Here is a 17,217-nt window from a genome sequence, read left to right as displayed (position 1 = left end):
TTTTTTTTTAACTTAAAGTTAATTTGAAAGTTTATGCTGATGCCATTTCATATGGCAAAGACTACAGGGTATGCGTCCTTGTGTTCTCTTGGTGGGGACTGCTATCCTAAAGGTAAGAGATTTTGATCCAGAGATTGGATTGTTCCTGGTGTGGCAACAGTCCTCTGACCTCAGTCATTTTCAAAGTCTAATGTCTTTTTGGCTAACAAAAGACATCAAGCTAGAGATTAAAATTTGCAGAAGATGGGGTTTTTTTTGTTTGTTTTTGTTTTTGTTTTGAAATGGAGTCTCTGTCAACGGAGTCTCACTCTGTCACCCAGGCTGGAGTGCAGGTGATCATATCTACAAAGGTGACAACAACATGAACCTACAGTCCTGTTATCAGCATTTTGTAAGTGCTTCTTCTCATTCTAAAAATATTTATTGATTTTAAAAATGAATTCTGTAACAGGATAGCAACAGTAGTAAAAATCCTTTTTATGGAGAAATTTAGAGCTTTCAGCTAACATACACGCATACTCATTCAAATGAAATAGCTTGTCTTGTTTTAAAGAAATATTTCTGTTGTCCATTGTACAAATTTTAATAACTTGTCTTTCCTTTTTCTAGGTCTCTGTGTTCCAGATTTTTTTTTGTAACTATGAAATCCTTGCCTTGTAGTCAAGTTAAAGTGAAATAAATTTATCAGTGCAAATGAGTACACTGTGGTTCTTGTGTGGCAAAATTATGCAGGTGGTTTGAAGGATTCATCATTTTATTAAAAGACTAGAAGAATGTACAAATGCTTTCCTTCTTTCTCATGTTTCTCTCATCCAAACCGAAGTGGTCCATTTAAAATCTGATCTTCATGAAAGGAAGAGTTGTCACAGCACATCTGATTTATGAGCCATCTGATTTGCTTCTGCTGTAGTTCCACACTCTGCTGGTACAAAAATCAGGCACTTTTATTTCAGCCCTGACAACAGTGTGGCCTTCTCAGAGTATGAGAAGAGCAGCACGCAGAGGTAATGTGCAGTCTTCCGAACAGAGCACTCAACTGGTTTTTAATGAAGGGTAGTATGTACTTGGGGTCCAAACTCTAGTTAATTCCAGAAAACATATCCTCTCACTAGTATTGGGTCTTAGTAAATGAGTGTTCTGTGTTGAATCCTTGCTTGAGAGGAAGGAGGTCATAATTGGTCAGGGATTCTATTTCTTTCTTTCTTTTCTTTCTTTTTTTTTTTTTTTAAAGAAAAGCAATTGCTTAGAATGAGATGAATCTGTATCAGGGTATGTTTTTGTAGGATCATATTAATCATCTTACCCACAGACTGACTTTGTGGTCAAACTTTACTCATAAGGATTTATTAAAAGCAATAGTTTGGTTAAAAAAAAAAAAAAAAGGTATGTATATGGGAGGAATGTAGAGATTTAGTTGAAGTACAGTTGATAGACTTTGACCACTCAGGGATATTTTCTCCATGGACTGTCTTGCAGAGGCAGAGCCTAACTGCACATGCTTCTTATGACTCTGATGCATGAATGGCAGCCCTAAGTGGACTCCTCTTCATTTATTCCTTCTCCCCAATCTCCCCAGCACCGTTTTCTGTTTCCTTCCCTGCCAGAGTCTGCACTTATCAATCAGGTACTCCTGTCCTCAGAGTGCCAGGCCAGCTCTGCATCCTCCTCCACGAGACCAGGCTGAAGTCTGCTTGTTCACCTGTTGATGCTACACAGTTTGAGCTCAAGCTCCTTGTTCCTTGCCGGCTTCCCTGTTTTGAGTTCCAGTGGAGTGGTACTCTTGTGTCAGAGGGATTCAGCACTGCCCAATATGTCATGGTACTCTGGTCTGCTCCCCTTGGGTCTGGATGGGGCCAGAGTTGTCCAGTCCCATCATGCTGCAGCCCTTAGCTCCAGAGGGTGACCTTGATAGGATGCACATCCTGGAGCTTAATTTCATAAGCCTTGGGGGCCTGCAAGCAGGAAGAGTTGGAAGCCCTTGAGAGGCCAGATCCTGTGGGTTTGAGCCCAGAGTCTACAGAGTTAAAACCTACAGGACAAAGAAATAAAAAGAAGGACATAAAGTTTGGGAGACATTGAGTCTGCAAGGCACAGAAATCCAGTATTGCAAGGGGAGGATTTTGCTTTGGGAGGTTGAAGTTTTGTTTGCCCTCCAAATGAAAGTGGTATTTCTGTTCGTTAGCCAAAAACTCATCAGACTGAAAATCAGTGAGGTCAGAGGACTGTTGCCACACCAGGAATCAGAATTGTGGCGTTGGAAGTTTCTTCAGAAAAGCACCTTTAGGCCAGCCTAACTTTACAGATTAAGGAACTGAGACCCATAAAAGTTTGTCATGTTCTCTTATTTTAAAAGAAATTTCGACCATGTCTGCAGTTATGGCCTCTTTTTCCTGCCTAACCCAAAGGGGTCAAGGAGCTTTCTCTTGCCCAGTCTGGAGAGAACTCCTGGGGGCCCCCACTGTTCTCCCTGCCCCATGACTTTGTCCCAGAATACAGAACACAGTGGGCTGGATCAGCCTCTGCTGTACTTTTCCCTGCCAGCCTCTCTGCCCGCCTTCTTGCCCCCGCCCCTACCCCCCACGCAGGAATCTAGAGCCCTCCCAGTGGTGGTGTGAAGCCTCTGGAATGTGGCACTCTGACCCCTGGCAGTTGAGTGTCCTGGATGGACCTGGCCTGGGAAACAGGAAGGACTCGGAGGAGGGGGAAGGAGTGCCCTATGGCCTTGAGGTGGGATGGAGGGAAAGGAAATGCTGCCCAGCGCGGCCCCACAGGCAGCTCCCGCTAGACTCCCACACTGAGGGCGGGGCTGACAGGGCAGGGAGCCGGCAGGTTTCCTCAGACCAGGCCTGTGGTCCGGGGCCTCTGGCAGAGCCAGGCTTAGGAACATGAGCTGCCAGAGCAGTTGGGGTGAGGAGGAAAGGATGTGAGGGGAAGGAGGAGGAGCAGGCCAGAATGCAGAGGAAATTGTAGTAGGAGAGGACAAAGGTGATGGATGAGAAAAGGAATGTCCAGTGACTGTGTGGACTAGACACACTTCTCACTTTAGAAACCAAGTATGTTAGAAAGCGGAAAAGACCCTCCTAAAGAAACTTCCAGCCAGGTGCAGTGGCTCGCGCCTGTAATCCCAGCTACTCAGGAGGCTGAGGCGGGAGAATTACCTGAACCCGGGAGGCAGAGGTTGCAGTGAACTGAGATTACATCACTGCACTCCAGCCTGTATGATAGAGTGAGACTTCGTCTCAAAAAAAACCTTTCATGCCATTTTTATTTTAGAGTAAAGCACACCCCATTTGGATACCCCAGTGCTTTTTAACATGCTCAGCCTTGGCAAAGATAGGGTCATTGGGGTTAGTGAAAGGGGCGGGTGCATGTGCAAGTGTGAGGCCAACTGTTACTCACCTGTCTCTTTCTGTTTTCTGTCATTGGTGGACCCACCTGGACCACACTTGGGTCTGTTACCTCCCTCAAAGAGGTTTTCAGAAAAACCTGAGGACGAGCCTCAGGGTAATGATATGCCCAGCAGCTCTTTGCTTCTCTCCAGGATTAGGGAACCTTGTATCCTCAACTTCCTCCTAATTAAAGCCTTTGGCAGAATCAGGATGCAGAACCAGGGCCTGGAACCGCCTCAGTAAACCCTTGTGGAACCACTAGCAGATCATGCTGTTTCCAAACTGCGTGTGTTGGCAAGCCAGCTTTTCGTTGGGGATGTTTAAAATTAAATTCCATGCTCTTGGGAAAGGAATAGAAACTATAGGCAGAGTCTGTTTCTGAAACACCTGTTTTAAGTGGAGAGAGATCCTAACTGCTGCCATACCTGAAGGGCTTGTGTTTCCTGTGCAGCTGGAATCTCTCTGTGTTGAGTAAATTAACTTCTGTGCCCAGAGTAGTCTTGAATGATAATTAGTGCTCCGTGGCCATGCCACACATCCTGTCTGAAGCAAGGGTGCTAATGTCCTTTTCTCTCTTCTCACAAGACATTATATGAAGTCCTAGGAATACTGGTCCTGGTGCTAAATAGAAATGTCATGGTTATGGCACTAATTTATTGGGCCTGCCAGTCCAGGTGTGCAGCATCCCTTTCTTCCACCCAATTGATAAGAAAGACACCAGGTGAGGCCCAGTGTGATGCTGCAGGCAGTGCTGCAGCTAAGTTGGCCTGTGTCTCCCGGTTCAAGGGGTGCATCTTCTGGTCTGCCTTGAGAACTTACCAGTCTTCCATAAATTGGAAGTTCAAAACAATGGAATGAACAATGGAAAGAATAAGCACATACACGTAAGTTAAAAGCTGTGCATCTCTGTATATTCTAATCCTTTGAAACTTGGTGATCATTATTGTTCATTACATAGGATATGGATTTGATCAGAGCATCCTATGGGAATTATCTGCGTTTGGTATTTCCTTTTATATCCTAAAAGCTGTTAGTTCTTGAAAGGTGTATTGAACCTAATAAAATAGTGATTAGAGGTATTTCCACAAATTGTGAGCTTTGTCATTTGGATAGTTTTTTTGAGACTTCTTTTCCACTCTAAATACCAACTTTAAATAGAATAATATGACAGAATCATGATCTTGAAAAATCTACCTACTTAACTGCATATGGGAATACATATTGCTGTAGCATGTGGAAAAAGGACTGGGTGATGCATACCTGTTATATTTACGTTTTCTTTTGGAAGCAAATAATTTTCTACATGTGTATGTTTACACCTACATGTGTTCTAATTTGAAATGTAGAAATCTATAAAAAATTTTTCCTTAATTTTGACTGCTATGTTTTAAAATATCTGAAACTTACCTGCTTCCTAGTCCTTGGAAGGACTGAATTATTATAAAGTTTATTTCTTTGCATCTCAACCATTCCCAAAAGATTTTAAATATGAATGCATAAGTAGTGAATAAACAAACCTGAAACTTTGATACCTACAGAACATTTTTAAAGCTGCTGCTTTTTTTCCATGCAGCATTGTTAGTAGAGTATAATACTAGTTACCTCATAGAGCAGTCACTTACTCAGGTTTACCATTTATTTACTTCAGCAAGTGGATATGGAGGCCTGCTGTGTGTTCAGCACAGAGTGAGTATAGAAATGAGGGAAGCAGTTTCTGCTCCCAAGAAGCTCAGCAGTGCCTTAGGATAAGGGAAGTGCTGGGGGCAGGTGTGCTGGAAAGAGAGAGGGATGGGTGAAAGAAAATTGAAAATCAGACTTCTTTGAAGAAAAGATATTTAAGCTGGGCACAGTATGGTAGTAGCAACTTTCTAGGTAGACAGGAGGAAAAAAAAGTGTTCCTAAGCAGAGAAATGGGATCCGTAAAGGCCCATGGGAGTGAACATTCATAGTATACTCAGGGAATCAGCTGATTGAGTAAGTATTTATGGAGGCCCTACTATGTGCTGAGCCCTGTTCCAGGTGCAGAAGATACAGCAGTGAACAAGACAAAAATTCCTACCAACCGGAGCTTTCTGATAGACAGAATCAGCCAAATTAGTAAGGAAAACATACAGCATACAAGAGGAAAGAAGTGCTACGGAGAAAAATAAAGCTGAGAAAGGGGACAGAGACGGCCACAGTGGTATCTGGTTTGCAATTTTAATGGTCTGCCAAAGTCTTGCCGGAAGTTGAGTTTGATTGAAGACCTGAAGATGTGCTGGAGTGAACCATGCACACACCTGGAGTAGGATGTTCCAGACAGAGGGAACACAAGTGCCAAAGCCTTGAGGCTGCAGTAGCCGGGGAAGGGAAGAGCAGCTGTCTGCACAGTGGGAGGTAACTGGACGGTCAGCTAGGGCTAGGCACAGGCCTCATTTATCAGTGTGAGGGGTCAGACTTGACCCTGTGGTCAGGAGAGTGCCGTCATAGATTTATAGATACGGCTTGTGCTGTCATCTCTGGGACCCCCAAAGTGAGGACTCAGTGAGTTGGAGCTGAGTGTCTGTTAGGTATAGAGGTAAGATACTACACAAAGGAAACTCAGTTTTGTGAAAAATGTGTAAATATGTTTTTCAAACATGTTCTTAAGACTTTAATCTTTCTGTGTTCTTGTTGTCTGGTTTATTTCCCATGAATGTTAGGGGTCAGATCACTGCTGTGTAAATAATAGTCCACCCAAGGTATTCATATTCATTTCTTGACATGGCCTAAGGCAAGAGTCCTGCTTTTCATTGTCCCCTAATTTATATTTGCTTCTTTCTGGAGAGTTTTAAAATGAATTTCAAGGACTTGATGCCTTTAAAATCAGTGGATCAGGCCCTGTGTTGTGAGATGTCTTAATAGGCCACAGTTGTCTCTGTGATTCTCATTTCTAATTTATAGCACTACTGTCCACCTAAACATACACTAACCACGTGGATCTTAATGATGTTTTAAGAAAAAAGGTTTTGACATACATGCCAGACTTCCACTTAAGATGAAACTGGGCAACTGGGAAATGGTATGCCGTACATATGAAGCAATGTTCATTGAATATTGGTGGCAAATTTTGTTTTGTTGCTGGGACCAGATTCTTGGAGTGTGTAGTAGGAATAAATAAGACCAAACATAATCTTGCTTCACCAAAAAAAAAAAAAAAAAAAAAAAAAAAGGTTTGGGTTTTTAGGGAAGATATTTCTTTGTAGACCAGTATTAGAGTTAATGGCAAGGATCAGTAGTATAATTGTTGGAATTTATGTCACTCTTTCATTTATCTTACACTTGGTTTATTTTGAAGACTTCAGATAAATTATTAAGGTAAAGTGCACAGCAGTGCTGAAGTTGATTTGTAAAAACATTCCTTGAAAGAATGATTGCTAGCTGATTTCACAAAGTTATTATCCTGAAAAGATTCCTTATTGCAACTTCCAGATCGTTAAACCTTTTCAAAACTATTATTTGCTTTTCAGGAGTATTGCTGTATATGAAGGTCTTAGCAAAGAACCTCTTGTTTTCCTCGATGATAGATTAGTTGAGATCATGTTTGTATTGGTGGGTTTTCAGTTCTGATGGCTCCAAAGGTGCTTCTGCAGCTGTGTTTCTTGGCTGCAAGGTGTCATAGAGGGGCCTCTGCTTGTCCTGGTGGTTAAAGGACCATCAGCAGGGGTCTCCAGGCCATATTATGGGAGACGGACCTCACCAGAGTGAGATGGGAGAATTAGTGGTGTTCCTGCCCTTCTCTTCCCTGATGCTCAGGTCTTCTGGATTGACATGAACTTGAAATTTTGCCCAGCCTTTGACTGCCTCACTTTCCTGTTTCTTCAGCTCCTCATGTCCCCTGCTGGGTGACATCCTATATGGGATTTAGACCTAGGTTGCTCAGCTTCCCTCCTCAGTAAAACTGATTAATCCATGGAGAGTGCTTATTCCAGTCTCTGGCACATAGAAAGTGCTCAATGAGTGTTAACTGTTATCAGAAGATTAGTCTCGGGGTGAAATGTGCTTTATTATCTGTGCTACCTCTTCACCTAGTATAACGAAAAATGTATACCTTCACAGTGCTTATTTTCAGAGCACCATGTGTATTTAATTGTTAGAAGGTCTAGTCACATTTCTTTTCACTCTAGTGGTTCACACTTTTAGACGTGTGCAATCCCCATACCTAGTCTTCCGGTTTACTCTTGGTGATTTGACTAACAGATTTTGGGTTAGAGCATCCATTAATATTTATAAAATGGTACTGTGCATTATTCATGTCCTCAAGTCACATTCTGGCAAGAAGCATTAACGTGTGTCACATTATCTAATTATTGTCATAATATACAGAAGTGGCAGAAAGGGAGATTAAAAGTTTATTATTTAAGTTATTATTTATTTATCTAACATGGTTGAGGCATATTCATTCACTCTTTCAACATGTCATAAATATTGATTTGTGGAAGTGTTGCTTGATACAGTATTGAGGTTAAAAGAAAACTTGAGCTAATATTAATATTTCACAAGTAGGAAGACTGAGATCCAAAGATGTTTCTCTGTTATTTCTAAATAATTGACTTTCTTCCTCTACCAACAAATTTACTTTCCAGAAAAAGTTTGCTGCTCAGAGATTCACATTGCTTTGATTAAATTCATGTGCTCGTCCTCTCTATCCCTATTTATTCCTTCTGCAGGTATTTATTTTGCTAAGCTATATTTGCTAAGCCCTATGATAGTTCAGTGATGAAGAGTAAAAAGTAGATCCTTAGTTTCAAAGAACCCACTTCTGGTAAAGGAGATTAGATGAACAATTTCATTGTGCTGCTACAAGTGAAGTAATTTTAATAGATATGCAGTAGAAGTCCTACATTGGAAATAGTACTTAATTCAGTCCCTATAGAGTGGGGAAACCTAAAGAAAATATTAACCACTGAGGAGGAGTTTCCAGTGCAGATGAAGAGAAGTAGCTTTCTAGGCAGACAGAACAGCCATGAATGTCATGAAACAACATGGGACATTCAGGCAATTCATAGTCAGTCACTAAGTCTTACTGGAAGAAGAGGAAGGCATGGCAGAGATGAGGTTGAAGAAGTTTGTTGGGATCAAGTCTAAACTGGCTTTGCGTTGTTCCTTGCGTGGGACTCAAATGACTGCATGTTGGACTTCATTTTGTAGACCATTGCTTTGCAACTCCATATCCTTAAGAAGTTTGGTTGGGCTATTCTCTTAACACTCCTTGCTGGGTGTTATTTACATTAAAGCACCTCTGAAGGAGGATAAAACACTCTGAACCAGATATGTAAGAGACACCTAATGACCTGGCTTAATCCAAGGATGTCTTTTTAGAGTATCCCGATGAAGAGAACAAATACGAAATAATTAGACATTTCTCCAAAATACTTTTTTCCTCAACCAAGATTTATTAATTTTTAAGTAAGAGTATGTTTGATAACTGAAAATTGATGTCCTTTGAAGCTGGATAAACATGCAGTTACATTTTTTACTGGACATTCAAGTTCAGAGACAGCTGCATTGCTTAATCATGGCATGTGTCTGAATAGAAGGCTGATCTAGCACAGCACAAACATGGACCAGGGGAGAAGACCTCAGATTTTCCTTGGAAACTATTGGATTTTATTCTCAAAGCAGAGGGAATATAAGAGAGTTAAGTTCTGTGCCACAAAGTACAGCTAGGAAAACATGTAAATGGGCATTAAATACCTACCTTGGTTATTTAAAAAATTTCAGAAATGGAGCCATTCAGCGTCTAACTTTGAGTAGCTTCCTGGTAAAACCTCAAAAGAGAAAGTGATTGAAAAAATAGACATCAGAGTATCTGGATGAGTTAACATGCTGTGTGAGACTACTCATCAAAAGCCATTTATAAGATGTCTTAATAATCTTTCTCAAGAACCAGTTTTTTAATTTTGTTAACTGTTTTTGCTGCTTTTACTTTCTCCATAGATGTATTATTTCCATCCTACTTGATTCTTTGGACTTATTCTGTTGCTCTTTTTTCAAGTTGGATGCTTAGTTCGTTCTTTTTTTTTTTTTTTTTTTTTTTTAGCTTGTCTTATGCCCTGTGAAATTTCCCTTTAAACACTGTCTTAACTGTGTCCCCGTTAATGTTGACATATGGTGCTTCCATTGTTCTTCATTTTTAAGTATTTGGTAAGTTCCCTATAAATCCCTCACATTAAAAAATCTTTTTATTATAGAAACTTCCAAATATGTACAGAAGTAGAGACAGTTGTGTAATGACAGAGTGCTTCAACAATTGTCAGTTCATAGCCAATCTTGAACTGACCTCAGTAAACTGAGATTTACTGAGACCTCAGCTAGTGAATCCTCTAAGAATGGAGATACTGGAAAGGTCCCGGAAAGTGATATTTATTACATTAAAAGACCTTTGGCTTGCCTTACTCTGCATGGTGACTTTGTTTTCAAAACAAAGTCAAATTGGTCTGATAATGGAACATTATTTTAAATTTAAATTATGACTGCCATAGGCATGTGATTCTCTGGCACTGTTCCAAATAAATTGTTAGCATTGTACAATTTCAATAAAGATGCTAGAATCAAACATGAGGATAAAGTCTAAAGGGGCCTCATGAATTATCCATTCTGTGTCCTTTTTGTAATTAAAAAATTGGAGCTTGGCGAGCTAAATGCCTTGTTCAGGGTCCTGCTGTGAATGAGTGACAGAGCTAAGGTTGTGGTCTCCTGGGCCAAGGCCCTCTCCATTACACCATCCCCCTCTGGGCTGTTTCTTTGTATGCAGTTTAAGATGGCTCCTAGGTTAGGCAGAACTGTGAAGTAGGAGAGTTGTGTCCTATAGCCCCAATTTCTCCTGTCCTTATCATTTCTTGTTTCATGAAACATGAAACTGGTGCTTCTCTGTTAGTTGTATTGCTGAAGTGTAGGATGAAAAGTACAGCAATGGGACATACGCTTATTAACAAATATTTTGCTGTAAGTTGATTTATTATATTGGATCAGTACTGCTTGTTTTTCAGTGATTTCCTCACTTGGACATAATACAAATCAGTGTTCTTGTTGTTTGTTATACATTTAGACATTTGCATCAGTTTAAGAGTTAGTCTTCAACAAATATTTGTGTCCACACTTTAGTATTCCATTGTTTGAAAGATTCAGGCTTTGTCCACTCTGGTTTATAGTTACATATGCTTAAAATTGTTTCACTTTGTAGAAATGTCTGTAAAATACATTTTTGTAACATGAATCATTTCTACTGATAACCATAAATTTGCCCTTCCTGCTTTGCACTGATTGCGGCACAAGGAAGAGAAAGAGAAGGGAGCACCAGCTTTGGGAACATAGGCCTTAAGCTTGAAGCAGAGAGAATGAAAGCAGACTGTATTAGATTCCTCCTCGAGCAGAACTGAATGCCTGATAACAGCCAGCCAGGAGCTGGGGGAGTTAAGAGCAGCAATTTTACATTACACTGGAGTTTCTAGGCTGGCATGAAAAAAGATGCCAGTATTAGCTATTTGCATCTTCCTGTAGCCACAGGGATATGTGAACAGCTGGAGAATTAATTTGATATATATTCCCAGAAGCTTCTCTTCTGCCAACAGAATTCCATTACTGTGAGCTTCTGAGTGTGTACTGTGAATTTGTTTCTTGCTTTTTAATATCTGCTATAGCATATTTCTGGTAAGTGGATTGCCATATAATGGGGTGCAGCCATCTCTTGGTTTGGAGTAAACTCTATTAACCTAAACAGATACAAGGTGGAAAAGGTAAGAATCTGAGTATACAAATGCCTTCTACCTTCAGGCTGGCAGAAATTTCATATGAACACACAGTACTTTGTCCAGTAAGTGCACTCATACCTGAAATGTTTTGTTCCATGTTAGTGGAATTTCAGACACCAGCAAGCAGATGGAAAGATATGTTGAAGGGCATAGAGGTTGACTCCAGGACCACTCAGGCTAGTGTTGCCACAGCTGGTTCCTGTAGCTCCTTAGCACAGGGGGCTGTATCCCCTGGAGCTGCTTCTTCACAGCTCTGGTGTTGGTTATGCCTCCACACATCTTGTAAGGGGCCTCATCCTTCATATCCTTCTCAGTGCCCACTTTCCTGCCCTCAGGATGGAAACTTCTCTCCAACTAGCCTTTGCATTGAAAATCTTTGATGTCAAATGTAGAAGGAAAGAATTTCAGGCATCACCAAGAATATTGAAAGATATTCTTAGAGGAGAAGGACTAAGTCCAGGACAAGACTGAATGTAGCTATTGGAAGTACGGGTGTTTTCTGCCTTGGCAACATATGTTGTTCACTCTTGTAAAGCAAATAAAAAAACCTACTCATATTCTGCAAAATCATTCATTACATTAAAAATAAGAGAGCTGTTGGGAAAAATAGGGTTGGGGAAGGTCACTCAAGACCTATGCAACTGTGTGTATAGAGGATAAATGCAAACAATAAGAACTCAAATAAAAATACTGGCCCAGGTAAGCTGTTCCTGGCATTTGTTTGCACCTGGATCTCTGGTAGTCCATCGTTTGCAGCCCTCCACACTCCGAAGCTCATTCTGCCTCCTTTCAGGGCACGGGGTGTTGAAGATATTTACTTTTCATGTAGAATGGTGTTATCAGAATTAAACATAACATCCAGTAGTTTCTTCATCATTGTTTTTGTGGGGTTTTTTTGTTTGTTTCGTTTTGTTTTTAATACAGGGGCAAGTGTCTCTAGCCTTCTCATTTCTGCTTGCAGTTTCCCCAGATAGTTTAATATAGAGGACATTTTAACCACGAGAGCAGTCATTTCTTGCACTAAAGAAGGGAATTTAAGCAAAATTTTCAGCCTTTTCTTCAGGTCTTCCATATACTGGTAAGACTTTTAACTGTGAGAAAACTTGCTCTTGATATTTATTTTTATTTATTTATTTTTTTGACAGAGTCTTGCTCTGTCGCCCAGGCTCGAGTGCAGTGGTGCGATTTTGGCTCACTGCAACCTCCACCTCCCAGGTTCAAGCAATTCTCATGCCTCAGCCTCCCAAGTAGCTGGGATTACAGGCATGCGCCACCACACCCGGCTAATTTTTGTGGTTTTTGTAGAGACTGGGTTTCGTCATGTTGCCCAGGCTGGTCTCGAACTCCTGGGGCGAAGTCATCTGCCTTTCTTAGTCTCCCAAAGTGCTGGGATTACAGGTGTGAGCCATTGCACCTGGCCCACTTTTGATTTTTTTTTTTTTTTCTTTGAGTTGGAGTCTCGCTCTGTCACCCAGGCTGGAGTGCAGTGATGCGCTCTGGGCTCACTTCGAGCTCCGCCTCTGGGTTCACGACATTCTCCTGCCTCAGCCTCCCAGGTAGCTGGGACTACAGGTGTCCGCCACCATGCCAGCTAATTTTTTTTTTTTTTTTTTTTTTGTATTTTTAGTGGACACGGGGTTTCACCATGTTAGCCAGGATGGTCTCGATCTCCTGACCTCGTGATCCACCCATCTCGGCTTCCCAAAGTGCTGGGATTACAAGCGTGAGCCACTGCGCCCAGCCCACTTTTGATTTTTTTAGAACATTAATGTGCTGGGAAAAATCACATGAGAACCAGCATAACAGCTGTATTATGCTGACACCGTTTTCCTATTTACCAGTTACATATTAGCTAAATCACATTAAAGAAACATTCATTTTTATGGTTCTACAGTAACTGTTAGAAGAGGTACCCAGCGTTCTTTGTTATTCCTTGGCCTAGGTGTAGCTGCAGGACCTGCTCTTTAGAACAGCAGTTCTCAAAGTGGGGGCTACAGACCGCTTAGAAGCCCCAAGCCCTTTTTGGGTGGTAAATCAGGTCAAAACTATTTCCATAATCATATTAACATTTTATTTGCTTTTTTTTCTTTTTCCACTTTGCACTAATGGTGCAAAAAAAAATGGTACATAAAACTCCTGATACTTTAGTATGAATAGAGGTTGTGGCACCAAATTGTGCTAGTAAGTTATTGTATTCACTGTGTACTTTCAGTAAAGCAAAATGGTAAGTAATTAAAATAATAAAAATTAGTTTCCTTGAATGCCCTTGATCGAAGCAATACAAATTATTAAGTTTATGACGTTTCAGCCCTCAATTACACATCTTATTAATGTTCTGTGGGATGAAATGGGAAATACACATAAAGTAATTCTGCTGCATACTGAAGTACAGAGCTTGTCATGAGAAAAAGCGTTATATTTCAAGATGTCTTCTGAACATCCAAGTGGAAGTGTTGGTTTAGCAGTTTAATATACCTGGCACTTCACTGTAGTACTCAATATTGGACATATTTGAACATTTATGAATTTGAATATATTTATGAAATTAGGTTTCTTTATTTTATACTTAGAGAAAGTAACTTACGTGATATCCTAATTTGGTATCTTGCAGAAATTATAAACTTAAAAATACGTTTGCAGAGGTACCTCAGTTGTCTTCACCTTTCAGGCTAGGAGACTACATCTTATCACATTTAGGGTCCCGGGAAAAAACCTACTTCATATAGTTAAAAATCAGTACCTCTGTTTTTAACTTTTTTTTTTCCTGACCAGTCCAAGGAGAAACCAGGAACTATGTTAGAGAATCAGAACCTTGATTCTTGTGCTGTGTATGTGGATTTACTTAGGAAAAAGATTTTAAAACATAATTTGCTGACTGCTGTTAGCAGAACTCTTGGGCTCAGATTTGATTTCTATAATCAAACCTCATTACATTTTTGCTTTCAGTCCTTGTTGATTTTGTTAAATTATTTTAAAATACAGTGTTCTGTAATTGAATACCAGAAAAGCATTTGTCTCAGTGGCATGTTGTACTTGATCCTATGAAGCAGTGGTTGCTAGGGAAACCATTTCCCAAGAAGAAAAACAAAGTATTGATTAGGAGCAGGCAGAGAATTGAAAGAGTTTACTCTCAAAAAAAAAGAAAATAAAAGGGTCTACTATGTTGTTAGCTTTAGAGTCAGTGATGCTTCCTGGCTGAACATAGTGGCAGCAATGTTTCTGAGGGGGATGGTCACCTTCACCTGAGCATCTTCAGGTGCAGTCCTCACCTGAGCATCTTCAGGTGAGTCTGCTGCTGCTGCCAGGAAACTTCTGCTGAGAAAGCAGCAGAAAACAGCAAGGGGCCAGCAGCCTCATCAAAGGCCTTTTAGTTGTGATTCCAGATTTGGGGGAAATGGTCTTCCTGTGGGGAGGCAGAGAAAAGCATCTGGCAGTGAAAACCAATTGGCTGTGAGATGGGCTGCTTGGAAGGACTGTTGATGCCAGCCAGGTGATAAGAGGTTGAAGTCTTAGAGCCGAATGGGGGGAAGAGAGTAATGATAGATGATGCCTAGTGAGAAATGTGCCCAGTATTCCAAGCATTTCTTTGAAATGTGTGCCTCGTACAGTGCTGTAATGATAAGCTTTTAAAATAGGATTTGTATTGTTTAAACATGTTCTTTATATTATCTTGAAACATAGTTTTCCTTGTGATGTTTTGTATATATGTGTACATATATACAAAATGTGTATATATATATATACATTTTTTAATTAGGCATTTTTTTGTTAAAGACACAACTGCATTGACCATACCAGTGACACATATGTGTGTGTGTATATACACATATATGTATAATACATATATATACGTGTGTATATATACATATGTGAGGCTTCTTTGTCTACTGGGGAATTATGGCTTACATAAAACCACTATGGTAGGGGACAACAGGTCTGTGCAGATGTTTGTGGGAGCATGGAGGATGGAGCAGCTTATTCTCCTGGAACAGGTAGAGAAGGCGTCTCGAAAGAGGTAACATCTGAGCTAGGTTTTGAAGGATGAGCAGGAGATAGCAGAGGAAGAAGGGAAGGAGGTATTCCAGGTGGACGACACTCCCGAGTAAAGCATGGGAGCAGTTCCTGCGGGTTTCTAGTAAGATCCGCAGTGTGCCCAGAGCATTAGGATGTGAGAGCGACTGGTGAAAAATGGGTCTGCAGAAGTAGCTACAAGCCATGCCATGAGGAAGCTGATATTCAGCAGTAAGAAGCTGGGACATTTTCTTATTGCCAAGAGAGAATTACTGGGCAGGTTTGTTTTTTGAGGAAGATGGATCTGGGGACATTGTGGGGAATGAGGTGGAGAGACAAGAGAATAGTGGCAGGGAGCCAGGTTAGAAGATATTGTGGTAGTTCAGGAGAGTGGTGTCTTCAGGGAGTTCCAATTAGAATGGTGGGAAGGGATGTTTACTGTGGAAAAAATTCTGCAGTAGGATCAACTCATAAACTGCACGTATTTATAAGAACAGTGATAAAGATTTCCTCTTAAAACTGTGAAGGAAAGGAGGACAAATATACATGGTTTTCCAGTAGTTCAAATGTTACTTGAATTTCTTACAAGTTCTTTTAATTCCTAGGGCTAAACTGCCTTTCAGTTATAAATTTGCATATGTAGTCACAAAAATTCCTTCATGGCAAATCTGACTGAACTGTAGTAAAATGCTAGTACTACTGGCATGTTCACAGACAGAGATAAGAAATCACTTGGATGCACATTTTGTTATAACTGAAGACAAATATCACCTTCTTTTCTATGTTGAATTTTTTCAATATGGTGTTCTTTTTCTTCTTCTGACTTTCCTTTCAGAGTACTTTACTAATTTCATTGTCTTGAAGATAGGAATGTACCTTTATGTGTCTATGTTATATGTGTGTGTGTGTATGTTGCTTCTCTCTATATATAACATATATAACATAACGTCATATATAACATGTTATATATAACATGTATATATGTGACATATATAACATATGTTATATATAACATGTTTATGCTATATATCATATATGTTATATATAACATGTTATATATGATGTTATGTATGTGTTATATATAACATATCATATGTTATATATGTTATCTATATATGTTATATATATGTTGTTTCTCAGAACCAAATATAGGCTAAATAGGAGAACAGTTTTTAAGTAAAACATAAATTGTATGTCGGTATAAACTTCAAATCTGAAAGATAATCATTTTACTAAAAGCTGAGGCTTTGATCAAATAAGTGAGCCTGATCTCCTGAAATCAAAAACGAGATTTTCTATTCTCCCTTTTCAAAGGACCTCCCTGAAGCTCTTTATGTAGTAGATGACATTCTTGTAAAGACCTCTTGGTGAGAAAATATTTATTTCAGTCAGGAAGAGCAGACTTTTGCTTCACTTATGCACTGAGCAATGATGCCAGCAATAAAAGCTAACCCTATAAAAATAAGAACCATTTGTTTGTACTGTCTTTTTTTTTTTTTTTTTTTGAGGCGGAGTTTCGCTTTGTTGCCCAGGCTGGAGTGCAGTGGCGCAATCTTGGCTCACTACAACCTCTGCTTCTCTGTTTCAAACAATTATCCCACTTCAGCCTCCTGAGTAACTGGGACCACAGGCATGTGCCACCATGTCCAGCTAATTTTTGTATTTTTAATGGAGATGGGGTTTCACCATGTTGGCCAGGCTGATGACCAGGTGATCTGCCTGTCTCGGCCTCCCAAAACGCTGGGATTACAGGCATGAGCCACCACTCCCAGCCAAAAACAGATTTTTAAGATGGCATTTATACCTGCCTCAGTTTGAGCAAGAGGTTTAAGGTTTCTTAAATTCAAGTACTTTAAAAAATTCTCTTCAGATATGCTTATCAGAAACATGTTTACTATGTAACAGTCAGTTCCCATTTCAGGTGGGTAAAGTATCTGTTAAAGATAATGTTAAGTGTGGAAAAAACCCATATAATGGCCCAAGGATTCATAGAGAGAAATAGTCTAATTTCCTATGAGGAATATTATTAAGAATTGAGCCTGCAT

At 40.0% G+C, this 17,217-nt stretch overlaps 1 protein-coding gene and 1 long non-coding RNA gene across 5 annotated transcripts in view; both read left to right on the top strand.

Moving 5' to 3' along the window:
- LOC134759716 (uncharacterized) overlaps positions 1 to 16,081 on the top strand; it is a 37,939-nt gene extending 21,858 nt beyond the window's left edge. The window contains exons 2-3 of the long non-coding RNA XR_010136313.1: positions 321 to 391; positions 610 to 16,081. This is a non-coding gene — a long non-coding RNA (uncharacterized LOC134759716). The remainder of the gene's footprint in view (positions 1 to 320; positions 392 to 609) is intronic.
- The window catches only part of CRIM1 (cysteine rich transmembrane BMP regulator 1), a 195,651-nt gene that overhangs the window by 22,713 nt on the left and 155,721 nt on the right, over positions 1 to 17,217 (top strand). The window lies entirely within an intron of this gene.

The sequence above is a fragment of the Pongo abelii genome, chromosome 12, assembly GCF_028885655.2.
Source record: "Pongo abelii isolate AG06213 chromosome 12, NHGRI_mPonAbe1-v2.0_pri, whole genome shotgun sequence".
Lineage (NCBI taxonomy): Eukaryota > Metazoa > Chordata > Mammalia > Primates > Hominidae > Pongo > Pongo abelii.
The sequence above is the reverse complement of the archived record's forward strand: the minus strand, read 5'-3'. Positions and strand labels throughout refer to the sequence as shown.